This window comes from Rhinolophus sinicus, linkage group LG13 (assembly GCF_036562045.2).
Source record: "Rhinolophus sinicus isolate RSC01 linkage group LG13, ASM3656204v1, whole genome shotgun sequence".
Lineage (NCBI taxonomy): Eukaryota > Metazoa > Chordata > Mammalia > Chiroptera > Rhinolophidae > Rhinolophus > Rhinolophus sinicus.
In genome coordinates this window covers 51,213,084-51,238,990 of record NC_133762.1, presented here as the reverse complement: position 1 = coordinate 51,238,990, position 25,907 = coordinate 51,213,084, and the positions used below count along the sequence as shown (strand labels likewise).

Here is a 25,907-nt window from a genome sequence, read left to right as displayed (position 1 = left end):
TCTTTGCTGAAAAAATATATATCCTTTCAATAGAACAACAAAACACATATCACCTTACAGGGCACTAAATTAATTACAGATACATTTGCATATATCCCAAACTTAATGTTCACAACTTTCATTGATCAGGTACTAACAGAGAAAATTATAGGGAAAAAAATCCAATCCTGAATATAAAGCTTATAGATTTAACAAGAATACAACTGAGGAGGATTTTTACAAAGGGAAAAATCACTCCCTTGCTGAATGTTTGACAAAATCAAAAATTGTTTTTGGATGCAGCCACTTATAACTGCATTAAATCACTGTGTTTATGCTCTCATTCCCTACTAAAAACAACACTACTCTATCTTTCAGCAAGTCCTATTTATTAAAAGTATTCCCCTGTGCCAAAGGAACTAGTAAAAGACTGCTTTACTAACTACAGTTTCTGAGTAAAGCACATTTTATAGCTACATGCCAACATGACAGTTTTCATGAGGAATCCAAAGAGACCCACATGCTTTAAAACACCTAAGTGTGAGTGTTAAAGAATCCAATCCACCACTAAATTTAATATTAGCTCATCTGTTGCTGAAAACAGTATCAGCATTTAAAATTCTAATTCCTTTCTCCTACTTAGCATGATTAGCAAATCTTAATTTAGCATAGTCTTGGAAATGAAAACTACCGTACTTAATGCTTTTAGACTTGGGTTAAATTAGCAAAAAATAACTCATACTTATCAATCACTTTCTTAAGAACTCCAAAGTTCTCTACAAATGATCTCAACAGCCAATGACCTTTACTGAGTGACTTCTCTATTATAAAGAGCAGAAGTTTGCCTTTAAGAAGTGTGCTGTCTATAGGTTATAAGGCATAAACATGTATCTAATGAAAGATTACTATGACTGCAATATAGAAGAAATAATTCTGTTTGGATGGATCAAGGAAGACCTCATGAAGGAAGTAAAATTAGGGCTGGGTATTGAAGGATATGAAGGTATATAAAGAGGAAGTAAGAAAAGTAGATAGATACTGGCCATGAAGAGAAAATGATAAAGTCATTAAGATAGGAAAATACATGCAATGTTTCGCAGTGCTGGCTTTGGTCAGAATCACTGAGGAGGCTTTTATTAAGATAACCAGACCTCAGTACAGACCCACTAAATTTAAATCTCCCAGACCTACTAAATTTAAATCTCCCAAGTTAAGGTTGCGCATTAAACATTTTTTTTTTCTTTTCTAATTCCAAAGGTGATTTTGATGAGGTTGAAGACCACTGATTTAGGAAGTGTTTGAGGAAAGGTCAACAGTGTAGCTAAAATACAGGGTCCACGAAGGAAGGAAGACTGAAAACGTCTTATGGTTGTTGTTGTTGTTTGTTTGTTTTTTATGTCAGGCTTTGTAATCTATTGAATTCCAAGATGAGAAGCCTGCATGATATTCTTTGGCAGGTGTGTAAACAATCTGTACTTTAGGGACATTTTGTAAACATAAAGAACATTGCATAAAGGATAGATGAGGAGAATCTGGGAGTACGGAGACAGTATTTCCTCTGGTCTGAACAGTGGATGGAGTTTGGAAAAAAAAAAAGGATGTAATTCAATAAATATAGGAAAGGTAGAATTCCTAGGATTTGGAAACTGAGGAAAGATTAAGAATTGAAGATGAGGATTTTCAGCCCACGCAAGTAGAATGTTGGTGAGGCAATTAATAACGGTAGAAAATGCTAGAAAAACAAGTTTCAGAGTATTTTGTACATATTGGGTTTGAATAGATGACCATATGCACAATAGGGCTTTACACTGGCTAATTATTAATAATGTCCTCTTTAACCTTCCATAGTGACCCCGTTTAAATGATAAATTATAGTTGCCTTAGGTTTAAGATACTTTTACGTTATCCCTCTGGAAATGTCTATCAGGAAGTTGGAAATGAGGGTCTAGGGACAGATCCTCAGTATCAAGGAAAGCAGTCTATATTTAATAGGTTATGATTAAAGTTGAGAGGATGGACGAGATCATCAACAGAAAGTGAGCAGAGAGAAAGAGAAAGAGATGAATCAAAGTAACACCCACCCTTGGTAGGGACAGAAGAGGGAAGAGGAGTCCAAAAACAAAAAGAACAACAACAACAACAAAAGGGGAGAGTCACAAAGGAGGCAAAATCATGAGAAGAAAATACGAAATCAAGGAAATAGAAATATTGAAAAAGGAGGATGTCAAAAATATAGTCAGGAATATAGACTTGGAAGAGGACACTGGTGAATATCGAAAAAGAGATACTGCAGAGATACTGAAAGCAGTGTCAGCACAGAAATGAGGCAAAAGCCTCTAGGATGTTAACAGGATAATAGGAGGTAAAACAGAAACAATGCTTAACACTACTCTTCAAGAAGTTTGGAAGGTGAAGGGATCTTGGTCAGTCGTGTGAAGGATCAAGATAGATAAAAAGGAAGTGAATACCAGGAGGGATGTTTGTTGACCACAGGAATAAGATGCACTAGAGAGACAGGAATCTACAATGAGGACAGGGAGCATATTTCACAGGAGGTGGGGGGGAAACAACAACACAACTTGAGAAGCCCACGAGGTCCAAGTCATGGCTGTGACTAAGACGACTGAAGAAAAGGCTGTGTCATCAGCAAGGGCTATAGTCACTCTGACAGATGGAAAGGGCTGGTATGAAGGTGAGATTTATAAGAGGGGTCCTGGGGAGGTGAGGAAATGTCCCAGAGATTACCAGGAGGGAGAAAATGATGGGATTCGGTGATGTAGATGTAAAACGAGCACTTCAAAAGAAAGGTTTGTGAATAATGGTGACAGAATCATAGTCAGGAAAGTGGTTTTTCAGAGGCAGGGAACATGTTTTTGAAACTCCCTAACCTATATTCCACATACCTCCCCTCCGACCCCTCGTTTCATCAAATAGTGACAACAAGTAATGAAACAGGTAACAAGGAAAATGTCATCCTCAGGGGACAGTTGTCAATTAATTCAAGGTGGGGGAAAGAATACTAAATAAAATGTCTGTTACATGGGAAGTTGGAAGTGAAAAGTAAAGAATTGCAATGGACCCAATGGAAGCAATGAGGAGATGGGCCAGAAAGGAGGTCAAACCCTTAGATAGAAAGAGACACAAAACCGAAAAGGAGAGCAGAAGGAGGGCATTGCACCTAGGACTCTAACAGATGATCACAGTTAAAAAGGCTGTTGATCATGAGATGTCAGTGGAAACTACTATTTAAATTGTATAGACATTCTGAGCAGATGAAAGTAAAAGAACCAGAATGACCAAATTAACCTTGCTCTATTCTTTGAACATCAAAACAGAATTAAACCAAAATTTATTTCAAAATGCACACTGAAGAAGTATTTCTACCCATCCACACAAACTTTTACCAGGCTTTCCCACAAGTATCATAGGATTATAGGAGAAGGGGTAAGCAAATCACATTACGGACCCCTCCCACTTCCTACCCCCTATCTCATTTTTACATTATTTGGGTGAAATGAGATTAGAAATAAACTTTAGGACTGCCTTGAAAGTTTCTTTATTTTTGGTTTTTAAGAGGCTTCAAAAGGAAGTATGCAGCCACAGGGGTTTGGAAGTTGGGGATAATGGGATTTTACAGACTGTGTACACACATAAAAGCACTGCTTCTTTTTCAATGCCAGCTGGCTAGAGTGGAGAGGGGGTAGTCTAGGAAATTACGACCCAAAGTAATTACCCTTCTGAATGTACAGCATGGCTCTGATAATTGTGACATTGTAAAGCTGAGGCCAGTTCATATGAATGTTCCATTAAAAGGCATGGAATCACTGCTGGAATTCCACATTTTAATTTCCGATAATGAGGACCAATGTTAATAATGTAAAAGAAAAAAAAAATAGCAAAGACTAGGTAAATAAAAGTCTAACAAATTCTCTTTTAAAAATATATTCTGTAAACATTAGCTGTGTCTTACACATACAGTGGGCTTAGTAAGTGTCTGGTGATCACTGCTGCTGCAGACTCTACCACTAACTGAGGACTTTACCGAGAACAGTGCTATATTCTACATAGTTTAATCTCATTTAATTCACACAGTAACTTTACAGATAAGAATTATTATCCAGATTTTTCAGATGAGCAAATTAAGGCTTTGAAAAGCCATAGAGATATTTTATTCATTCAACATTAGCAATTATTTACTAAGTACCTACTCAGTAACTATGCACAGGGCCGGGTATACAGCAGTGAACCAAAAAGAGATGGAGATTATAGTTGGAGGAGGGAGGAATTCAGATATTAACCAAATAAATATAAAGTGAAAAACTGTGACAGGTGTCATGAAAGGGAAAAATATGGTGCTATGAATGAGCATAACAGGAGAACCTATTTAGGGTGGGAAGGGAAAGCCTAAAACCTGAGGGATAAAGAGTCAGCCATGTGAAACGTGAGGCAGAGAGTGCTCTGAGCACAGGAAACGAAGTGTTAAAGTTTCAAGTAGGGAATCGGCTTAGTGAATTTAGGAATTGAAAAAATGTCAGAGAGCTCAAGCTCAGTGAGAAAGACAGAGCTGAGATCAGCGAGGCAAGTCTGGATCAGATCATGAAGGGTCTCATATACCAAGGCCAAGGTGAGGAGTCTGGACTTCATTCTGGTGTCGGCGGAGGAGGAGGAAGAGGAGAATGATGTGTGACGATAAAACAACCAGATTTCGATCGATTGGAATAAGGTCCCCAGTCACTGTATGAAGAACGACTAGTATAGAACAGGATGGTGGCAGCGAGCAGAAAGAGGGGGAAGAAGGCCACATATATTTTGGAGCTATAATGGTATCTTTCTCAAAGTTACATTGCTAATAAATCGTGGAACAAGTATTACGTTCGCTACTGAAGCTTGAGATCTTAACCACTTTCTTTAAATAGTGAGCAGAAATGTTTCTTCAATAACTTTAAAAAGGAAATGTTAAATGTTTCTTCAATAACTTCCTCCAGGAAAAAAACATATGTATATTGCCTTTTCCTGAGATAACAGCTAGAAGACGTTTTTAGGATTAAATTTCAAAACATTTTAAGGGGCAGATGTGAATTTTTCTACGCAGGCTTACAGACCTCTGTCCTATGATGCTGAATACCAACTTCTGGTCAATATTTAATAGCTATAAACTACTCTGAGACTAATTCTTATCTTTCTTGCAGCTTTCAATAAATTTAAATTCAGATTTGGCAGACAAATCCTAATGTTTGAGTTCACCACAACACTTTCTCATGATCCCTTTGTGTCTTCTAAGAGCCAGAATGGAAGTGCCAGATCACTGAAGCTTTTCCCCAGGCCCAGTGCTGAATTTGAGACACATAACCCATGAGTACGACTACCTAGTCTACAAAGGTAAAGACATGCCAAGATTATTTAATGTTTTTCAGCAATTAATTATTTTTAAATAATCTTTGAATTATTGAAATGCTTTATTCAGAGTATACTTACCAGACATATGAGTACATAAATACTGATAGGTATTAGAGATGTACATTTATTCCGTGCTTTTACCTAGTATGTCATAGAATATTAGGGCTTCGCTACAAGAGATTTCATGAATTTTGATGATGTGTACTAACAATTAAATAAAAAATAAATCCCCTTTTTGTTTTAAAACATTATAAAATTTGAAAAACAAGTTTGTAGTTGAACTATAACTAGTTTACATTTTTAAAAACATTCTATAATGGAAAAACATGTTGCTAGTTTACAGATCAAAATATGGATATAATTCCTGAGCTATGCTTGGCTTATAGCACTCACCATACAAGAGTTAAATGTTACATTTATTATTATTATCTAATATACAAAATATTTTACTTATATATTATCATCCATATTCCCCGTTAAAATGCAAACCCCATGAAGGCAAGTAATTTTTTTCTTGACCTTTCACTGCTAAATCATTCCAGCCTACAGAACAATGCCTGGCACCTGGCAGACATTCAAAAAATATTTGTTGGATGAATGAATAAAAGAGTGAATGAGCTTCAAAGGGTTGTATCACTAAGTATCACCTGAGACAACTCTTTGTAAACTGTAAACCAACGTAGAGTATTAATCATCATTTTCATGATAACTAGCGTAGACAATTTACTAAGCATTCCACATCCATTATCTCCTTTACTTCCCAATGCACAAAAGAAACGGAAGGTCAAAGAATTACACAACTCACCCACTATTACGCAGTATAAATGGAAGTAAGAACTTAAAAAAACAGCTTGATTCCAAATGTAAGGATCTTAACTCCAGCTCTCCTGTCTTTTCTATGTTGTCTCTTCATTGTGAAATGCTGAACCCACGTGTAAACAACATATACTAGAACACTCTATTAAATTGCACGTACAGTCGGTATTTGAGATGATGACTAAGAGCACTGTCTTTGCAGTAGACAGATCTGGGTTTACATCCAATTTCTGCCACTTACTTGGGATATGGCCTGGGGCAATTTAACCAACATTTCTAAGCCTCAGTTTCCCCTTCAGTAAAATATGATAATGATAGTTCTTCTCTAATTGTAAGAAATAGATTATATATTTTATGTTGAGCACTTAACTGAGACCTGGCCCTTAGTATATGCCCAGTAAATTTTATTTTCACCTGTGATGATGAAGAAACATCTGCCTGGTATCTGATATTAGAACTAACATTTGAACATAAGGTAACAAAAAAATGGGAAGTAGGGAAGCCAGATAAACAAACTTGTGTGCATTTCTATTTTCCCTCTGTTTCCAGCAGTGATTTTACAGAAACAAATACAAATAAGGGCATACTTTTCTCCCTCTTCCCCAACACAGGACTGGATTCATTATATTATTCTGCTACCCTTTGGTAAAGGTACATGTAGGAATGTCAACAGCTAAAAAGCATGAGGAATAACAATTTTTTAAAAAGATTTGTTATCTTAAAGCTGTTAAAATGGTAAAAGTCTTCTTTATGTTTTCTAGAATCCCAATCAAATATTTGTTATGTAAGAACAAACATCTAGATGATTACTTGTTAAATCAGAGTTAATTATTAAAGTGAACACGAGGGACAGTGTTTCAGATGAACTGGTCCATGCTGGTGGGAATCATTTTTATTGGGAAAAGGAGAGTTTTAACAGCCAGGTACATGTCTCAGGCAACTACAGTCATCTGTTTAAGTGAAACAGCAAATTGCATAATCAGGCTATCCCTTTCTAGGTGTGAATTCAAATTAGCATGTCCTTGCTCTTTAAAAAAAAAAAAAAAAAATGAGACAGAAGGAGGTCTATTCTCTGGCTTTATAAACAAGACATTTTTATTTCTTAGTTTATCAAGTATTGATCTTTTCCAGGTACAGGAATTTAGTAAACATTTTTCTTCAGAAAATTCCTCTGTGAATATTAACTAATATACTTAAAAGTTTAGGTCTAAGAGTGAAAATTAGATTTCAGTATTTATTATAGTGCAATAGTACTCCCTAGAAGAAGTGTGCTGGTTCACAAGCACATTCAAGTTTCTCACCTCCCCAGACAAATCTCACAAGTTCTTCTCCAATTCTTCACCTTCCTTAGAAGTCCCAGACAGAGAGGTAGCAGAAAGAGCCATTAAAACCAATTAATATTTCACCTTCATTTTGGGACAAGTAAGAGGGAAAAAGAGAAGCAATTCAAACTAAATCTTTCATAAATGCATAAAAGTAAATTTATAAGTCATTTCAAAGTAAAGAATAACATTTGCTTCTGACAAAATGCATATGTGTGGAATAGTTAATGCTCAAATGAATTAAGTGTAGCTTCTTACCAAACGTTCACAAAACACTTAAGTATCCCATAACTATACTATCTTTTAGTATTAAAAAACATAGGGTTAAGAATCTCTTAAAAGAATATTAATCCTATGCTCGACTTTCAGCCAGTCTATCACACCTAATAGAGTGACGAATTTACTCTTTAAAACGCTTTCTGGGACAAGGAACTCTATATTTCAGAATGTCTTCTAAAATTTAATGTCAACATTGAAGTGCTTAAGGGTAGATGTTAAATGTAGACATTGTTTAATGTAGACATTGAAGTGTTATATAATTATCTTCCAGAAATCCCCAGTCACTATTATTTTTGTGAAAAAAAATATTGAAGAGATGACAAGAAATCAGCACATTCAAGCATGTCATTCTTGCATACAGGGTAGTGGTTAAGAGCACAGAGTTTTGGAGTTGAGCCAACCCAACTTCAAACCACACTGGTTCTACCACTTACTAGCAGGGTAACTCTGAGCAAATTACTTAATCTCTCTAAACTTGCCTTTCTTAACCCTACTTCATAGGATTGGTAAATTAATTTAAAGTGTATGAAGTGCTTAGTATAGCAGTGCCTGACACATTAATAAGTACGTAGCATCTGGTGGCTATAGGCAATACATTCCAGGGCTTACTTGTGCAAATTCTGAAATCCGACTTCTTAGGTGCAAAGCCAAGATTTCCTACTTGTTACTTATTTGGCTCTGGGCAAATTATTTCACCTCTCTATACTAACATTAGTAAATACATGAAAAAATTAAGAGTACTTTGCAAACGGTAAGTGCTCAATAAATGATAATCTTAAAAGTATTTCAACTGAAGTTTCATAGAAGCTAAAATTTAAAGAGCACATCAGAGTAATTTTCTCTTCTGATATTTGAATTGACCATCATTAGAAATAAATGAAAACTATCAAGTTAATCCAGAGCCACAAATCTTTCCTACATACCAATATACAATTATACATTGATCAAGCTCCTAGTATAGACTCCCTAGTTTCAGGTTTCCCACACTTGTCTGCTGATACAAATCACCCAGAGACTATGACTGAGCAGGTCTGGGGTGGGGCTTTGGAATATGTATGTATAATCTGATTCCCTGGGGAGTCCTACAACTAGGCAGGCTCAGAAGCTGTTGAATCTGTGCCCAACTACAGAACTTGAGAAGAATGCGTAGCAGTCACACCCACTGAACAGAATTACTGTTTCACAAGTGTTATGTAACACAAATGAGAATGTTAAAAAAAGTTTTTATTCAACATTTTGTTGAGTATTTATCAGTAACAAATATTTATTGAACATATATTACAGTACAATTCACAAAACAGTGTATGAAGCTTAATTGGAATATAGACATAGTCTTAAAAATTAACATCATTTGGGAGGTGAGAGTGGCAAACAGAAAGGAAGAGCATCCTTAGCAAAGATACTCATAATTACATACTATTTGTCCTAAGGAGTTCAGAAAGTATTGGGACAAGAGTTCTGTTGGTCAAGAGGTATGATTCTGCAAGAAATCTGTTATAGTTATTTATGACACTTCTGCTATTGTAAATGGGACGGGAAAAGCTAATACTTTAAGAAAACTGAAATAACAAATTCACTACAAAAGTAATTTAAAGGGTATAACTACTTTTCTTGACCCTTCTTAACATTAATCTTTAGAAACAAATTATAGTTTATCTCTTATGGGTAAAACTAGCACAAACTTGGATCCGAAATATTGCAAGAAAATGATACAAGGAAACACATAAAACAAGCTTCCATTTTCCCAAGCCCCCATGTCCACTCCTCACATACACCACATATGTGCTCAAACAAACTGTGAGCAACTTCTATAATTGAGGGATCTAGAATCTACATCCTTGTAGACACACAAGCATAAGGAATTACGTAAGGAAAACCAAGTGCAATGACACACACTGGGGCAAATACACTGACTGTATTTTCTTCCAAAATTATATAGCACTTGGGCTGCTCCTGAGAAGGATTAATGAAACAGCTCGAATCAACACATTATAGTTGGAACAGCTAGATGTAACACTCCCACTTACATCTGTATGCTGTAACTGTCAAAATTGTCTGCTTTCCAGATGAACACAGTCAGCATCAACTTTCAGTAAAATCATCCAAACTAGTTCATCAACTGAAATGACAAATAATCCCTGCCCTTCCACCACCAGCAACATCTTCTGAGATATCTCAATTGTTAGAAAAGAAAAAACCTAGAAATTAATACAAATAACAAAGTAATTTACCAAAATGAATCACCAGAAGCAAAGTCAAATAACAGAAAAATTTTCCCAAAATTTCAAAGACCATGTTAATGTTGAAAGTTCTTACTGAGTTTATGACAACATAAGGCTTAATAAATGGGATGTCATCTGAAAGCTGGAAAATCTTAGTTCTCTTCCCAGTTTATTGTTTTCTGGTATTCTGACATATTAACTTACTAACGTCAAATTTCATGGCTCTGAAAGTGTGATGGCTTGACAAATGTTATTCTAGATTACATCCAAAAGACATAGTTTCTCAAGTCAATGAAAATAACTGAATAATTACTAAAATTTTAACTTAAAGCAAAAGTAAACAGATGAAGCACATACCATTCTCTAATTTCATTGTTTTTAAAAAGTCACATTTCTTCACCAAACCCATAGTGAAGGAAAACTGAAAGGTAAGAAAAAGTGCCTTTCTCGTATCCACCTCTGTTATCAGTTTAGGACAAGATTCAAGTGCCTTTCACATTCCCCAACCAAACTGCAGGACCACAAATGCAGAGGTCCCTCTGGTTCTTCAATCAATATCGAAGGGTCAAGTGGGATTTTGGCTCACTGGCACTTCTGGAATATCTGCAACAATTCAAGGGCCTCCTATGTAATTGACCTTCATCTTGTCAACCCAATCTGAGGACATGCTCAATCTCAGCCTCTCTGCTCTTTAAGACCAAGTTGCCTGCTGATTTGCTTCCCAACCCTTGCCCTGCCCCTAGAAGATCAGAATTTTAGCTTATCCCCATTTGAGAATGAGGTGTTGGCTTGAAGACACTTCAAATGTCAATTGTCAATTGCCTTATCCTCTGCAGTTTATATTTGATGATTTCAGTAAACCATTTAACAATTTTTAATTATATCCTCCATAACCAGATGGAGAACCACAGTCTGCATGGCAATGTTATTAGGTGAACTGAATAACACAACCCCCAAATTGATCAGCAACATCCTGAGGAGTGGTCACTAATAGCACATCACAGGACTCTGTCCTTGAGCTGAAAATTTTCAAACTTTTTATCAATACTTTTATCAATGTATCAAAAACTTGAATAATGACAATAAGACCTTCCTACCAAGAACTGTATCTTAGAGGTAGAATTAAGATGTTTAATGGCTTCATTAATAGATTTAATACCATTCACAATAGATTTCAAATTCATGCATTCATACAAGAGAGAAATTACTGAGTGATTACTACATGCTAAGTGGCAAATCCCGGGCAATATACAAATAAATTTTAAAAATAGTGTGTTTTCAAGAAATGTATGACCTAGGAAAAGAAATAAAGAAACAAATGATTATTCTGCAATGTAAAAAGTGCTATAATGAGAAGAAATGTGAGCATGACTGAGAAAAATAGAAGTGTTACCTGACTCCCCCTGGAAGAGTCCAGGAAGATTTAGGATGTGAGGGTGAAGATACTACATGTGCCACTGTACATTTGGAACACATACATGCACTGAAATAAAAATTTAGGAGAATCAGAGTATAGGTGGTCATTAAAGCCATGGCCATAGATGAGATAGGTCTAGAAGATTAGCCACACTGGGGATACCAGTCAACTCTTTGTTTAATAGTATGACAGGCCCTAACATAGATGGTGGAATATGGCATTGAAAAAACAACTAAGAAAAGGAGTAACCTCATTGATTTCCTGAACATTGTAGTTCCTTGAGGTTCTCATCTATGCCCCCTTCTCTGTCTATATACTCTTACAAAGCAGTCTCATCCATTCTTCTCATTTCAATTACCACTGATCATATGTTATGCACTATGTGTATTGTAATATGTATATGCAAGCATCACGCATCTTATGTTCTAGTGAGAAGAGGGCAAAAAATGAAATAGACAACAGCAATGTACCTGGTAAATGATACTAAGAAAAATAAGGTAGGGGAAGGGAATAGAAAGTGGCTTATATTTTAGATAGGTTGGATAGGAAAATCCTTGCTGAGGAGGTAATAATTTGAACATAAAGCCAATAAAAGTGAGAGAGCAAAGCATGCATCTCTGTAGGGCAATGGCTTTTCACCTTGGCTGCACATTAGCATCACTTGGGAATCTTTAAAAATAAAAGTAATTCTTCGGCCTCAGCCTTAGGAAATTCTGAATTAATTGGTCTGGGTGTGGGCACCATAATTTTTATCCTCCCCCATTGATTCTAATGCATAGTCAAGATTCAGAATTATTGATGGAGTGAGAGATCATTAGACAGAGGTAATCTCAAGTTCAAAGGCCCAGAGGGAGGAACATGCTTGGAGTCTAGGAGAAAAATATGAGGCAGCTAATCAGATCTAAATAAAAGATTGAATAATGGTGCTAAGGACTAGCTCAAACACTAAATCTTATACGTATTTATACAGACAAAAAAAGAAAAAAGAAAAAATACCCATACAACTGTGTGATTTCAAGACCAGTATTCAGCAGCCTACAGGTACTTGTGGAAGAGGTAGATGGCTAGGTTGACCCAGTGCTAGGAGTTTGGACAGAATGTAAAGAAAGGATAATGGAAAATTCTTAAATAATGGATTATTACATATGAGCTGAAACACGATGAAAGTGAAACCAAAATTTAAGGTGAAATGGGAGGGATCAAGTGATAGAATGTACACTGATCTCTTCAGACAAACCAAACAAGTAGGGGAAAACTCAGATGAACATAATTTCAGTCTGAGCCAGAGGCATACCATGTGTACTAAATATCCTAAGGCAATCTTAGACTTCTTTTAAAAAGTAGTGGTTGGTTGATTGGATAAACAAGATGTGGTACATACTATACAATGGAATATTGCTTGGCCATAAGAAAAGATGAAATACTGCCATTTACAACAACATGAATGGATCTTGAAATTATCATGCTAAGCAAAGTAAATCAGACAGAAAAAGTCGAGAACCATATGATTTCACTCACATGTGGGACATAAAACTGAGAGCAACAAATGAATTGAGAAAAACAAACAAAAACTTACAGACAACAGTTTAGTGGTTACCAGAGGGTAAGGGGGAAGGGAGGATGGTAGAAGAGGGTAAAAGAGGGTCAAATATACTATAGTGATGGAAGGATAATTGACTCAGGTGGTAAACACAAAATGCACTATATAGATTATGTATTATAGAAATGTACACTTGAAACCTACATAATGTTACTAACCAATGTCATGCCAATAAATTTAGTAAAACTTAAAAAAAAAGTAATGGTTGGAGTTCACTAGATAATCGCTAACTTCCCTTCTGGCTGTACAATGGATACTCACTTGAACTTGGGAAAGTAAAATCTACACATCATGGGAGAAAGCAGCGGATTCTACTCAGGCTGGGCAAAACATGTTTGGAATATTATGTTCAGTTCAGATAAGCCATTTTAAGAGAGACTCTGGTCAACATAGAGTCCAGGCATAGGCAGCCACAATGAAAAATCATCTGAAAGTCATTTCTATGAGGGATAATGGTCATTTTTTTTAACCTGTAAAGTATGATGACATGAAAGTTCACATTCATAAATGTAAGAGAGTGGAAAAGGTCTCAGGCATAAAGGAGGAGGTCCCATTTCTTTATCTTAGGAGAAAAGTGGTACAGAATAATGAAGAGACTGAAAATGTAGTCATTCTGGTAAATGATAAAAGACTGGAGTTATAAAGCTAAGAGGTCACGGTATTTCAAGGGGCACCGATGTAGATGCTGGATTCACACAAAAGAATCATAGAAGGGACCATGACATAGCTGGCCCCTATCCTTCATTAGAAGACTCGCAATGCAGTTTATGAATAAGCCCCTGTATGTTTCTAATGGGAAATTGTGTTCTGACTAATATATCTTTAAATGTACTGGGGGCTATGGGTGGGGAAAGGGAGTAGGGAGGGGTTTCAGGGAGGCTTGATTCATTAAAAATATTTGGAACTACACCAACCTAAAAGACTATAAACTTTTAAAAAGAAACAAATTTGATGCATATTAAGCAGCTATGACATAGGAAACAGGGATCAGCTGAGAGACTTCTCAAATGGTACAGTCAGCAAGAGGGGAAACTCAGTGATCAGGAAATACACGCATCCTGTTCACAATCTGCCTCTTCATTGAATGAAAGCCAAATAGAGCGAAGACGGGTGTGATGTCTTTCACCTTGAGGATGACTTCTCTTCTCTCCTGGACATTGACACTACTGTGGCTCTTCACAGAGAATATAAGGAATGTGACCACTGTGGATGTGACCATTCCACCTCAGGAAAGCAAGCTCTGGGATACAGTGGAAGCTTGCAAGGTCTCTATATAGCCAGAGTCAGGCAGAGGAAAAGATCTAGTGATCCCTTCCATCCTTGCTTGTTTCCTGAAGCCTTGGGCACTTCCAACAGGAAATGGCAGGTGGGATATGATTTGACGTAGGCATGAAAATAGATAGGTTTCATTGCAAAAATATCCCATAGCAAAGCTAAGTTACTCTCAATCAAGTTCTCTGTGAAGTTCTCTCTGAAGTTCAATTCACTATCAACATGTGCTGTCTTTACCATAAATAAAAGCCACAGTAAATGGTTCCACGTCTCCACTGACATATCAGAAAAAAGGACTTTGGAATTAGAGTTAAGTTACTTACTACCTCCTTTACTGAATGTTTAACAATATTTCAGTGAATGCAGAAGAATAAATACATTTTACCAATTTTAAGATGCTCTCCATGTCCCAACTTCTAATATATGTAAACAGAATTAAAATTAAAAAAAAATTAAATTATTCCTTTTAAGAAATCAATAGGTGTAAGGACATTAAAATGCTCAGGTAAAGCAAGTTGCCTATTTCAGGTGCTTTGCCAATATCAAATCTCAAGAAAATACCAAAACATAAACACTCTGCTGTGGTAGGCAGAATTCTAATGGTCTCCATTGCCTCTCACCCTTGTATGTATCGGTAGAAGTGAAGCCAGAAAGCGTCCAAGCCAGAGAAGAGTCTAATATGCTAATATGCTAATGTGTCATTCCTGGTTTGAAAATGGAGAGGACCACAAAGAACTGAGAGTGGCTCCCTGCTGACAGCCAGTAGAAAACCGGGACTTCAGTCCAACAACTGCAAGGGACTGAATTCTGCCAGCAATCTAAATGGTCCTGGAAGCATATTTTCCCCAATTCTCCAGGTAAGAGCCCAGCAGGATGACACCAATTCAACCTTCTAAGACTCTGAACAGAGACAGTCAAGCTTTCTAGACTTACGTCTGTTCTACAGAAATTTGAGATAATAAATATATGTTGTTTTAAGCCACTAAGCTTGGGGTAATTACACCACAATAGAAAACTAATATAATTTCCATACATAGTTCTTCTAGCTATCCAAAGAAATTAAGGTAAAAAAATCTAATTTTCTATATTGTTACAAGAAAAAGATTTAATTTAAAGAGAAGAAGTCAAAGAACTCACAGATTTCATGTTACCCACAGAAAATCTGAATTAAAATAAAATTCACATTATCTAAATATATATGATTTGATTTCCAGAAACCCATATTATATACATTTAAATAAACTTCATGCCTATTTCAAAAGAGGAAAACAGGTCAATAATCCCAAAATTCCTTAGTTATATGGTATATATATATATATATATATATATATATATATATATGGCACCCTCTGTGTGTGTGTGTGTGTGTGTGTGTGTTAAAATTGTAATACTCAATATATACCGATAAGAAAAAAAAATGTGACTTGAATACAAGTCACGTTTGACTTCTGCAATTACAAGAAGTGCTCAAAGTGGTTACCATCAGCGTAATTTTAATACAGTTTTTTCCTTTCTTAAAATGTGTATACATTTTTTTGGCACCCTCTGTGTGTGTGTGCGTGTGTGTGTATGTATATATATCAAGGGAAAGACAATATAACTTCTCCAATTTAAATGTTTGGTAGAATAAAAATAGCCCACTTTTAAAAGAGAAGTAGGAGTCAATAGATAGACATAAGGTCGTTTTTTGAGCAAGGAATGACAAGGGACCAATACAATTGGTCACTATTCATTTCATAGTGTTGTTGCTTTAGGAAAATCCAAAAGGACATTTTTTTGGTAGTTGACCTTTACTCACTCAGGGGTTCGGCGGAAATAAAAGTTCACAAATGCTTGGCAGTCTTTTAAACCTATACTATGAGGTTTATTGCTTTATAGACTATAAGCCAAAAAAAAATTATAACTGCTTTTCTACCACTTACAAGTGTGTGATCTTAGACACATTAGGTAATTTTTTTGTGCTCTCCACTTCCCCTCTGTAAATGGGGACAATAATATATACATCATAGGATTGTACTGAGGACCAAATGAGTTAATATGTAAAAAGTCTTTATAACACTGCCTGAAACACATTAAGTGCTCAGTAAATCTTAGCTATTAAGAACATTGCCAGGGTTCTTCCTTATAATCATCTCTTTCCTTTAGACAAAATTAGACACCCTAACAATGGATACATTTTTCAAACCAAAGCATTGTGCAGCATGGTGGCTCACTACAAACCTTTACCTACTTCTTCTACCTGCCCCATTACCCCTGCATTACACCCAAGGTTTTTTATTTAATGGCTGGTTGTAGATAAGACAGTAATTGGATATGGAAAACATAGGAGTGGCTCTGAGACTAGCTCAGCAGAATCTCAGACGTTAGTCCATAAATGGAGTCTAACTCTGAACCAGTGCTTGAGTTAGGTGGTTTGACCATCTTTGTTTTTGAATTCTACTTGAAAACATAAGAATTTGGTCAAGAAAGCCTCAAAGATATATAAAGAACATCAGTGGAGCAGGAATAAAAAGCCTGTCAACTCCTTAAAGTTTCCATTCGAAATAAATGTCTCATTAACAAAGTGTTGGATTTCTTTTACAGCTTTAAACTAAATGAATCCACTATGAGGTATACAAGCTAGCAGTAAAGAGCATGGACTTTGGACTTAGACCTACGTATTTTCAAGTCCCCATTCTGAGTTTCAGTTTCCTCATCTCCAAAATGGGAATAATATTAGTATGTGACCTCAGAGGGTAGTTGTGAGATTCATAAGAGATAATTCATGTATGCACATTTAACAGAATGTTCTCAAATAAAGACGTTATAACAAAAGTTAGCTGTCATTAGTAAACGTATGTTTTAGTTCTAAGTAAAATCAATTTCTCCCTAATAAGAGCTGTGGATTAGTCTCACTCAAACTACCAATAATCTCATCTTTATGATTTGGGAAAACTTAAATACAGGTAAACATCTATGTGTGGGGGTGGGGAGAAAAGCTGCACTGGCAGCTCCAAGGCATGATTCAGATAAGTTACATTGCACCTGTGTCTGATATTATAATCCTATGTTGGGATTTGTTTATGATACTACATCCTTATTCTTTTGAGGTTTTTTAGGTAAATTCAGGAGTCCAATACAGACAGAATATGAAATTTAGGACTGATAATATGAGAGTCATAATTAATCAACACCTCTCTGTATATACCATGTTTTGCCAAAAATAAGACCTAGCTGGACAATCAGCTCTAATGCATCTTTTGGAGCAAAAATTAATATAAGACCCGGGCTTATTTTACTATAAGACCGGGTATAATATAATATAATATAACATAATATATAAAACTGGTCTTATTTTACTATAAGACCGGAAAAAATATAATATAGTATAATAATAATATAATATAATACAATACTGGGTCTTGTATTAATTTTTGCTCCAAAAGACGCATTAGAGCTGATCGTCTGGCTAGGTCTTACTTTCGGGGAAATACACTATCAAAAGCAAATCTCTGATTGTGTAAGAAATTAAATCTTGGGTTATATTTTTCCACTTTTTGTTCAGAGGTTTCTACAAATGACATCACCCTTCCTATTCTGAAAGGTTCTTTACAAATATTAATACTAAGAACAGTCCCAGAGTTAAGTAGTTACTTACATTCAGGTTTTTTCTTCAAGTTTTATTTGTGAAATACAAATCACATATTTGTACATAAAACGTAACTGAGTAGCTTAATAAATTAAAGTGAGTATTTTTATAGCATCATCCAAGGGAAGAAAAAGAATACTGTAATCACTCCTGGATATCCTGCACTTGCCTCTTCATAATCACAACTCTCAACTAAAGTAATTCCTATCCTTACTCTTATGGTTATCATTTCCTTGCTTTGCTTAATAGTTTACCTATGTTTGCATCTCTTCATACTATACTTTAGTTTTGCCTGTTTTCATACTTTGTTTAAATGGAATCATCCACTATGTATTCCTTTATGTCTGGTTTCTTTCATGCAAAGATTACATTTGTGTGATTCAGTATATTATGTATACATGTAATTTCTTCATTTTTACCACCATGTACTGCTACATTATGCAAAATATACTCATCCATTTTATGGTTAATGGGCATATAGGTTGTCATGAGTTTTGAGGTATTGTGAATAATGCAGCTATGAACTTCTCAAACATGTCTCTAAGTGTACAGAAGCATACATAAATATGTTGGTATACATCTGGGAATAGTATCGCTGAGTCTCCAGATACACATATCTTCAATTTTAGTAGATGATACTAAATTTTTCCAAGGTGGATGGTTGTACCCTAGGTATTATTTATAACATAAGTATGAGAATTTATTCAAACTTGAGTCATAGTCTATAAGCAAGACTGCAAAATAGTTCTAGAAAGTGCTGTTACTGTAACTATGAATCAGATTGATGAACATGGTCCCAGCTAATCCATGTGTATTTCCATGTCCATCTAACTAGATATCTATATAGGCAGATGATTCCATTAGATTAAATCAGGATACATTATGAAACTATTCTATTGTTGTACAAGTACCATCAGTCAGAGTAACAGACAGGTCAATAACAGTACCTCAAAATTCTGTCTGACCTGGGACCAGCATACCTAATGAATGTTTAAATTCCTGAGTACTGGAGACTAATGATGTAGGAAACAGTAACATGTGCAATAAAACTTTATTCATCCAGTAGCATGTCTGTGGAAGAAACATACATTCAAAAAGTCCATTCAAGTTACAGCGCTGGCAAAATACATCTAGATAATTGTAGGGCAATTATGACCATTTTAAAGGACATTTGATGTCACCTGACTTGGAAAAGCAATAATTGATATACAAATCTTAAGTTGCTTCTTGACCACTTAGTGAAAGGGTTTTCAGGATGTTACTTTTTCCTGCTGTCCAGCTTCAGGATTTTATTTAAAAAATGAGGGCCATTATATTTGCCCTATTTGTAAATTAGGTCTACAAAAGTGGAATGCACATAGATAATAAAGGTAATCACACAGATATACTCAATCATACCTGCATACTCACGAAGATACCAGGAATTTAGGAAGCTCTGTAGAATAATGACTAGTGAACTGCTGCAATGTGACATGAGTAGAAACCACTACACAATACTTATTTCTCGCACCAAAGATAGTTCTGTCAGATCATGCATTTACATAAATCTTATATAAATCATATAATTGCACTATAAAGTAATTATATGTTAGAAACTGCTTCTACTGGGTTTATAATTAGGTGACACATTAATAAAATTGCCAGGGTTATACTAAAAAAAAGAAAACTTGCTTATTCATTTTCATTTATACATGGACATTTAGAGCAATTATAATTCCTGCTAAATATACACTTCATTTAAAAAAAAAATCAACTTAAGCAAGCTCCATCTTTGCCAATTTTATAATGTATAAGCCTTGAAAATATGTCTCAAAAGCGGAGACTATATCAAAAGAGCATCTCAATGCCCACTCTTCAATAGTGGAATTATGCTGGCTGCATATATACATATAGATATGCATACATACATATGCATATATATATGTGCATATATATATATATATGCATATATATATATGCATATATATATATGCACATATATATATATGTATATATATATATATATATATATATATATATATATATATATATATAGTGCATTAGCTACTTTTTAAATAAACTACTTGACTACAAAATATCTCCATAAAATATGCAAACTCCTCTGGGCTTCTGTCAAGCTCCCTATTAATGTATTAAAAATTTTATTACTACTAACACATAAAATAATGCATTTTACATGCTGCTCTCCGTGAACACCAGAATAAACAAAGAGCATCATTCAAACTCAAGTCAAGCCTACACTGATGCTTACTGCTTACTAAAGGTCTGTGAGAAGATTCTAATTAGGTTGTAAACGCTGGGTTTCAAGCTGTTCTGAAAAAATCATTCTAGAAACCATTCACCTAGCAGTCCTTTTATTTATGTCCTATGAGAAATTCAATCCTCCAGACTGTGCTACAACACACACACACACACACACACACACACACACACACACACACGAAAGAAATTATTCACTGATTGATTGTTCATCCTATGTTGCCCTATCTTTCAAAGTAAAGAACTATATACATTTAAAAAATTGAAAGTGATTTGGTTTGGTTGGGAAGCTATACAAAATAAATTTTAAGTAGCTAATGTTTTAATTCACTAATCCGAAAGGCTTCGTCTTTCTATCGATGTGTTCACATTTGGGACACAGCATAATGAATGCTTAACTGCTCTTTAGAACTCAAACTTAATATCTATTCACCTATTCAGAAATAGCACAATGCTGTTAAAAAAAGTGACATATTAAATATATTACAGTATTTCCACACTCTTCTAATGGCAGATATTTTACCCACTAAAGTGAGAGTATATGATAGGAAAGATACTCTATATTGCACTTCTGAAGGGGGTAAAAACAAGTGGGAAGATATTGGAGGCAGGCACCCAATGTCCTTCCTGGATTGATGCAGGATCTCCTTGCTGGACCATCACACATATGCCAAAATGATCATCTCAAAATATACAATAATTCAGATCATGTCACCATGCTGTTTCAAAAACCTCCAATGGCTTCCCATTGTAATTGGATTAGAATCCAAACTCTTTCAGTGGTCTAGTGGGCCCTCCATCATCTGGCCCCTGCTCACCTCTCTGAACTCATCCTTTACCACTGCCCTATTTATGAACTAGGATGCAGCTACACTGGTCTTTTGGTTCCTCAATGAGACCAAGCATCTTCCTCTTCCTGAAATAGACCTTCTGCTTCTCCTGGAATTTCACATGGCTGACTCCTTCTCATTAAGGTCTCACCTGAACTATCATCTCTTCAAAGGGGCTTTCTCCGATCACCCTTACTGAAATATGGAGCCCACTATTCCTATTCTAACTCTCTCTCTCCAACTCTTTTCTTCTGTGTTCTTCATAGCACTTATCTCTATCTAAAATTTTATTTATGTATTAATTTATCTGAATGTCTATTAGCTATTCTCCCCACTGGACTACACACCTTGATGACTGGATTATACAACTATTGTTCACTGCTATATCTCCAATGCCTAGAATAGCACCTGGTATATAATAGGTAGTCAATAATAAATAATATATGTTGGATAAATGATTGAAATACTTATGTTTTGGTTAATACAGTCAACCTGTGTTAATGTGTATTCTATCTTTTACATTTGGCAAATCCACTAGGCTGTTTGCTCTCCCATTTCTTAATTTTCTGAGCTTCCTGAGAGCAGAGGCCTTGTTGTACCTATCCCTACATCCCACTGACGAGTCTAGTGCCTGGCACATACCGTGTTTCCCTGAAAATAAGACCTAACCGGAAAACAAGTCCGAGCATGATTTTTCCAGGATGGCATCCCCTGAACATAAGCCCTAATGCCTCTTTTGGAGCAAAAATTAATATAAGACCTGGTCTTATTTTCCAGGAAGCATAGTAGTAAGAGTTCAATAATTGCTTAATGAATCAACCTGCTTAGTAAATGCATGCATGGATAAATGGATGGATGGATGGATGGATGGATGGATGGATGGATGGATGGATGGGTGGGTGGGTGGGTGGAAGGATGGATGGATGGATGGATGGATGGATGGATGGATAAGGGATTGGATTTTTTTTACCTGATATGGTCCAAGCAAGAATGTCTCTTGCTGTTATTACAGTTTACAAATGCAGCCTAGTGCATATATGAAAAAGAAGGTGAGTCACTGTTGATGCCCTGCTAAGATTCCCTTTATGCAGAGTTTCTCAAGCCTGGCACTGTTGACATTTTGAACTGGATAATTCTTTGTTGTAGAGGGGCTGTCTTGTGCATTGTAGGATGTTTAGAAGCATCCCTGGTCTCTGCCCACTACATGCCAGTAGGAACACCATTACCACCCCTCCCCAAGTCATGACAATCAAAATTATCTCCTGATATCACCAAATGTCTCTCAGGGACAAAACTGCCCAAGTTAAAAATTACTGCACTTTATCTGTAGTGTATCCTTTTCTCAGCTACTGTGAGTATTGGCTAGTAATAAAATCACCCTTCTCCTGAGAAATGTCCTTCGCCTCTGGGAGTTGTCTCTCTGGCAGTTATGCCCTCCCTTCAAGAATAGCTTAGGCACTGAATGGATGGTGAAAGAGAGGAAAACAAGACATGAGTCCCTTTGCTTCAGCTGGAAGAGTTCTGAGATGCTATTCGTGCTCCGGAGCTCCCAATAGGGTCAGATCATACCAAGACTAGTCTTTAGGCAAAAGTACATCTTAACCTAGCTTTTCACCCTGTCCTATCCTACTTCCCTCACTCTCTTACAGGATTCTCTTGAGAGCACTATTTCAATAAATAATTTGCATAAAAATTCCTATCTCATATTCTAGGGAAACCAACTTAAGACATGTAAGACAATAGGTAAGGAGAAAATAAATAAAATAATGCTTAGACAAGCATTAAAGTACACCCCCCAAAATGTGAGAGGCAGATTTTATTCAGGATATTCAATGGTATGTGATCTTACTGCAGAAACAATGCAGTACTTATTCAGTACTCATGTGGAAAGTTGGCAGGGTATGAATGGGTGTGGAGGGATAGGTGGCAGGTCAGCTGTGTTATTACCTTCTGCCCTTCAAGAGTTTCAACATGTTGATTTCACTATATGATCCTATATTTTCCCTTTTTTTTAATGGTGAAAATATTAATTCCTATCAAATTTGCAAAATTATAAGGCATATAATACACAAAACATGGATATAACCTTTTATTTGATTTTTTGAAAGTTCTGGAATCATAAATTGCATTCCCAAATTAATTTTCAAGCAGCTGTGATAATAACAAGGCACACCTTCTGCTTCAGAAACTCCTAAATGCCAGTTTTCAGAAAGAATTATCTAAAGAGCTAGTTAAAAATACAGCTACGCTGTCCTCACTCTTGAGATTCTGTCCCATTAGATCTTAGGTGGGACTAATGGATGCTCAGCCAGGTCTGGGGACAGTTCCTCTGTTTCATGTCAAGAATTCTCAGGGAAGCCCCAATTGTCTCTGTTCTCCCTGGCCTACTCTAGGGCCCACCTTACGTCACATCACCCTTTTCAGAAACTTCTTGAGCCATTCTAAATAGTTGTCTTCTCTGTTTATCTATACTCATATACAATTGTGGTATAAGCACATGATTAGCACTTTCTTAGTCACTTATTTAAGCCTTTCACCCCTTAACTTAGCTGTAAGTTCCTACTGGGGAAAGGCTGATGAATCCTTACTTCCATTCTGTCTCCAGAGTTCTGGGCAATTGTATCTACTTTGGATTTAAAAACAAAAATTCTTTGTTTAGGCCAAAAGCATTTTAAAACCTTGCGATCACTGAAATACACAATACGAGAAGTACTGAATCATGTTTTTTAGTTATTTTTTATTTGTTTGTTTTTAATGAATATTTTATCAATGTAAAGCTAAAAAAAGTAAGTAAAAGGCATGGAAGGGCAGAAGACTTCCTGAGAGAAAAACATGAGGCCACACCTTTGTATTGATCAATTTACAACAGTGAGTAACAGTTAGTCTGGTAATTTTTAAAAGTCCAATAATAAATTCAAACATGCTTTGCCCCCAAATAAAGACTATAGATGGGGAGAATAATACACAATTTAGGAAACACAAATCACTTTTGCATTCCAATATATTGTGATCTTTATTCCACAAGTGCAGGAATATCCATTTTTACCACTCATGTGAGTGTTTCCGAGACCCATACTAAATAGGGATCCCCCAATTCTACCTGAGTTATCATGAGTAATCCTGTTGTAGTTAGGGAGACAGAGAAATTCTCTCAGAGTCCTCCTTTCTATGCTATTTCTAACCTCGAGACTGGTGTGGAAACTTCCTTCAGACTATTCCCTAAATATCAGCCATTATTATGCAGTAGTTTGGTTTGTTTATACAGTCCATGAGCCATCTCTGGCAAGCAATAGGCTCAAGAGTCAGGTAAATTCTGTTTCTCCTTAGGATAGACTCTGGGACTGGAATAAAAAATATGGTTAGTCAGAATTATTGCTACATACAGGTATTGCTATAATTTCTCAGTAAAAGTTTTGAGATTTACTGTGATTACGTGGCATAGGTCAGACTTCCACCCCTATGAGCAGGAGGCAGAATGCTCTGATTGACCTAACTTGAATGTAGGGGTGATTTAGAGTTCCTTGAAAAAAAAAAATATATATATATACCACAAAATGGAAATGAAGGACTGTTGGGAAGAGTAAAGAGGAGAACAGATGATAGAAAAGAATATCATTTAAAATTAAGTTCATCTGCAAGAGACAGCCAAAAATAAGAATGGCTTAAACAAAATAAAAGTTTATTTTCCCCTCAAATTAAAGAAGTCATGAGTAGAGAATCTTAAAGGCTGATAGGGTGATTTCACAAAATCCCCAGAGTTCTAGATTCTTTTATCTGGCTGCTCTGCCATATGTTAGTTACTTGGCCATACCTAACTGCAAGGGAATCTAGTGAATGAGGGCTTTACTCCAGGTGACCAGAGAGCTACTTAACAATGAGGTACTAGCTATTTCTTAGGAGGAAAAAGAAAGGATTGACACTGGGGAACAAACTGCAACCTCTGCCTGTGGTGTATGGACTCCCAGGGTGACTCCCATGCCTCCTACCACCTCACATTCATATCTTTGTGTAATGCCCTCCTCTTGAATATGGGCGGGACCCGTAACTTGTTTCTAAGCAATAGAATATGGAAAAGATGATGAGCTATAAATGATTAATATACATGATTAGGCAACATAAGATTGAGCGTTTGTCTTGCAGGAGTTTTTCTCTCTTCCTGGAATGGCTGTGAGGAAATAAGAGGCCATATTAAGAAATACCACATGGCAAGAAACTGAGGGTGACCTCTAGGAACTAAGGGTAGCCAGCCTCTGGCCAACAGCCAGGAAAAACTGAAGTGCTCAGTCCAACAACCACAAGAGTGAGGAAGGAGATCCTTTCCAAATTGAACCTCTAGAGGAGAATCTAGCCCTGACTGAAACCTTCACTGCAGCCTTGAGACCCTAAGCAGAAGACTCAGCTAAGCTGTGCCCAGACTCCTGATGCACAAAAACAAAGACAATAAATGTGTGTTGCATTAAGCCACTGAGTTTGTGGTGATTTATTATGCAGTAATATAAAAGTAATACATGGACAGTGAATTATATAATAAGAGTTTAATAAATGTTTGCAATGATCATCGTTATCACCATCATCATATAATCATCATCATTTCCTAAACCTGAATTCCTCCAATATCATCATCACCTTTCCTAGCAGCTTAGTGGCAAGGAATAAAATCCCAACCGGGCAAACAATTCTATTCATATTACTTCTAGACTTTTTGGAAGCAACCAACTTTAAAATCTAATTGGAATTGAATTTCCATTAGCGCTGCACTGGTGATTCTTGTATCTCCATCTGCCACTCCATTCCAAGAACTTGCCTCTCAAGGATAGAACAATCTCTTGGTCATGCCTCATTGGGGAAGAATTGAAAAGGATAAAATAGGACACAGTACTCTAGGG

At 36.0% G+C, this 25,907-nt stretch overlaps 1 protein-coding gene across 4 annotated transcripts in view; it reads right to left on the bottom strand.

The window, feature by feature from the left end:
• The window catches only part of MACROD2 (mono-ADP ribosylhydrolase 2), a 2,106,080-nt gene that overhangs the window by 1,793,007 nt on the left and 287,166 nt on the right, over positions 1 to 25,907 (bottom strand). The window lies entirely within an intron of this gene.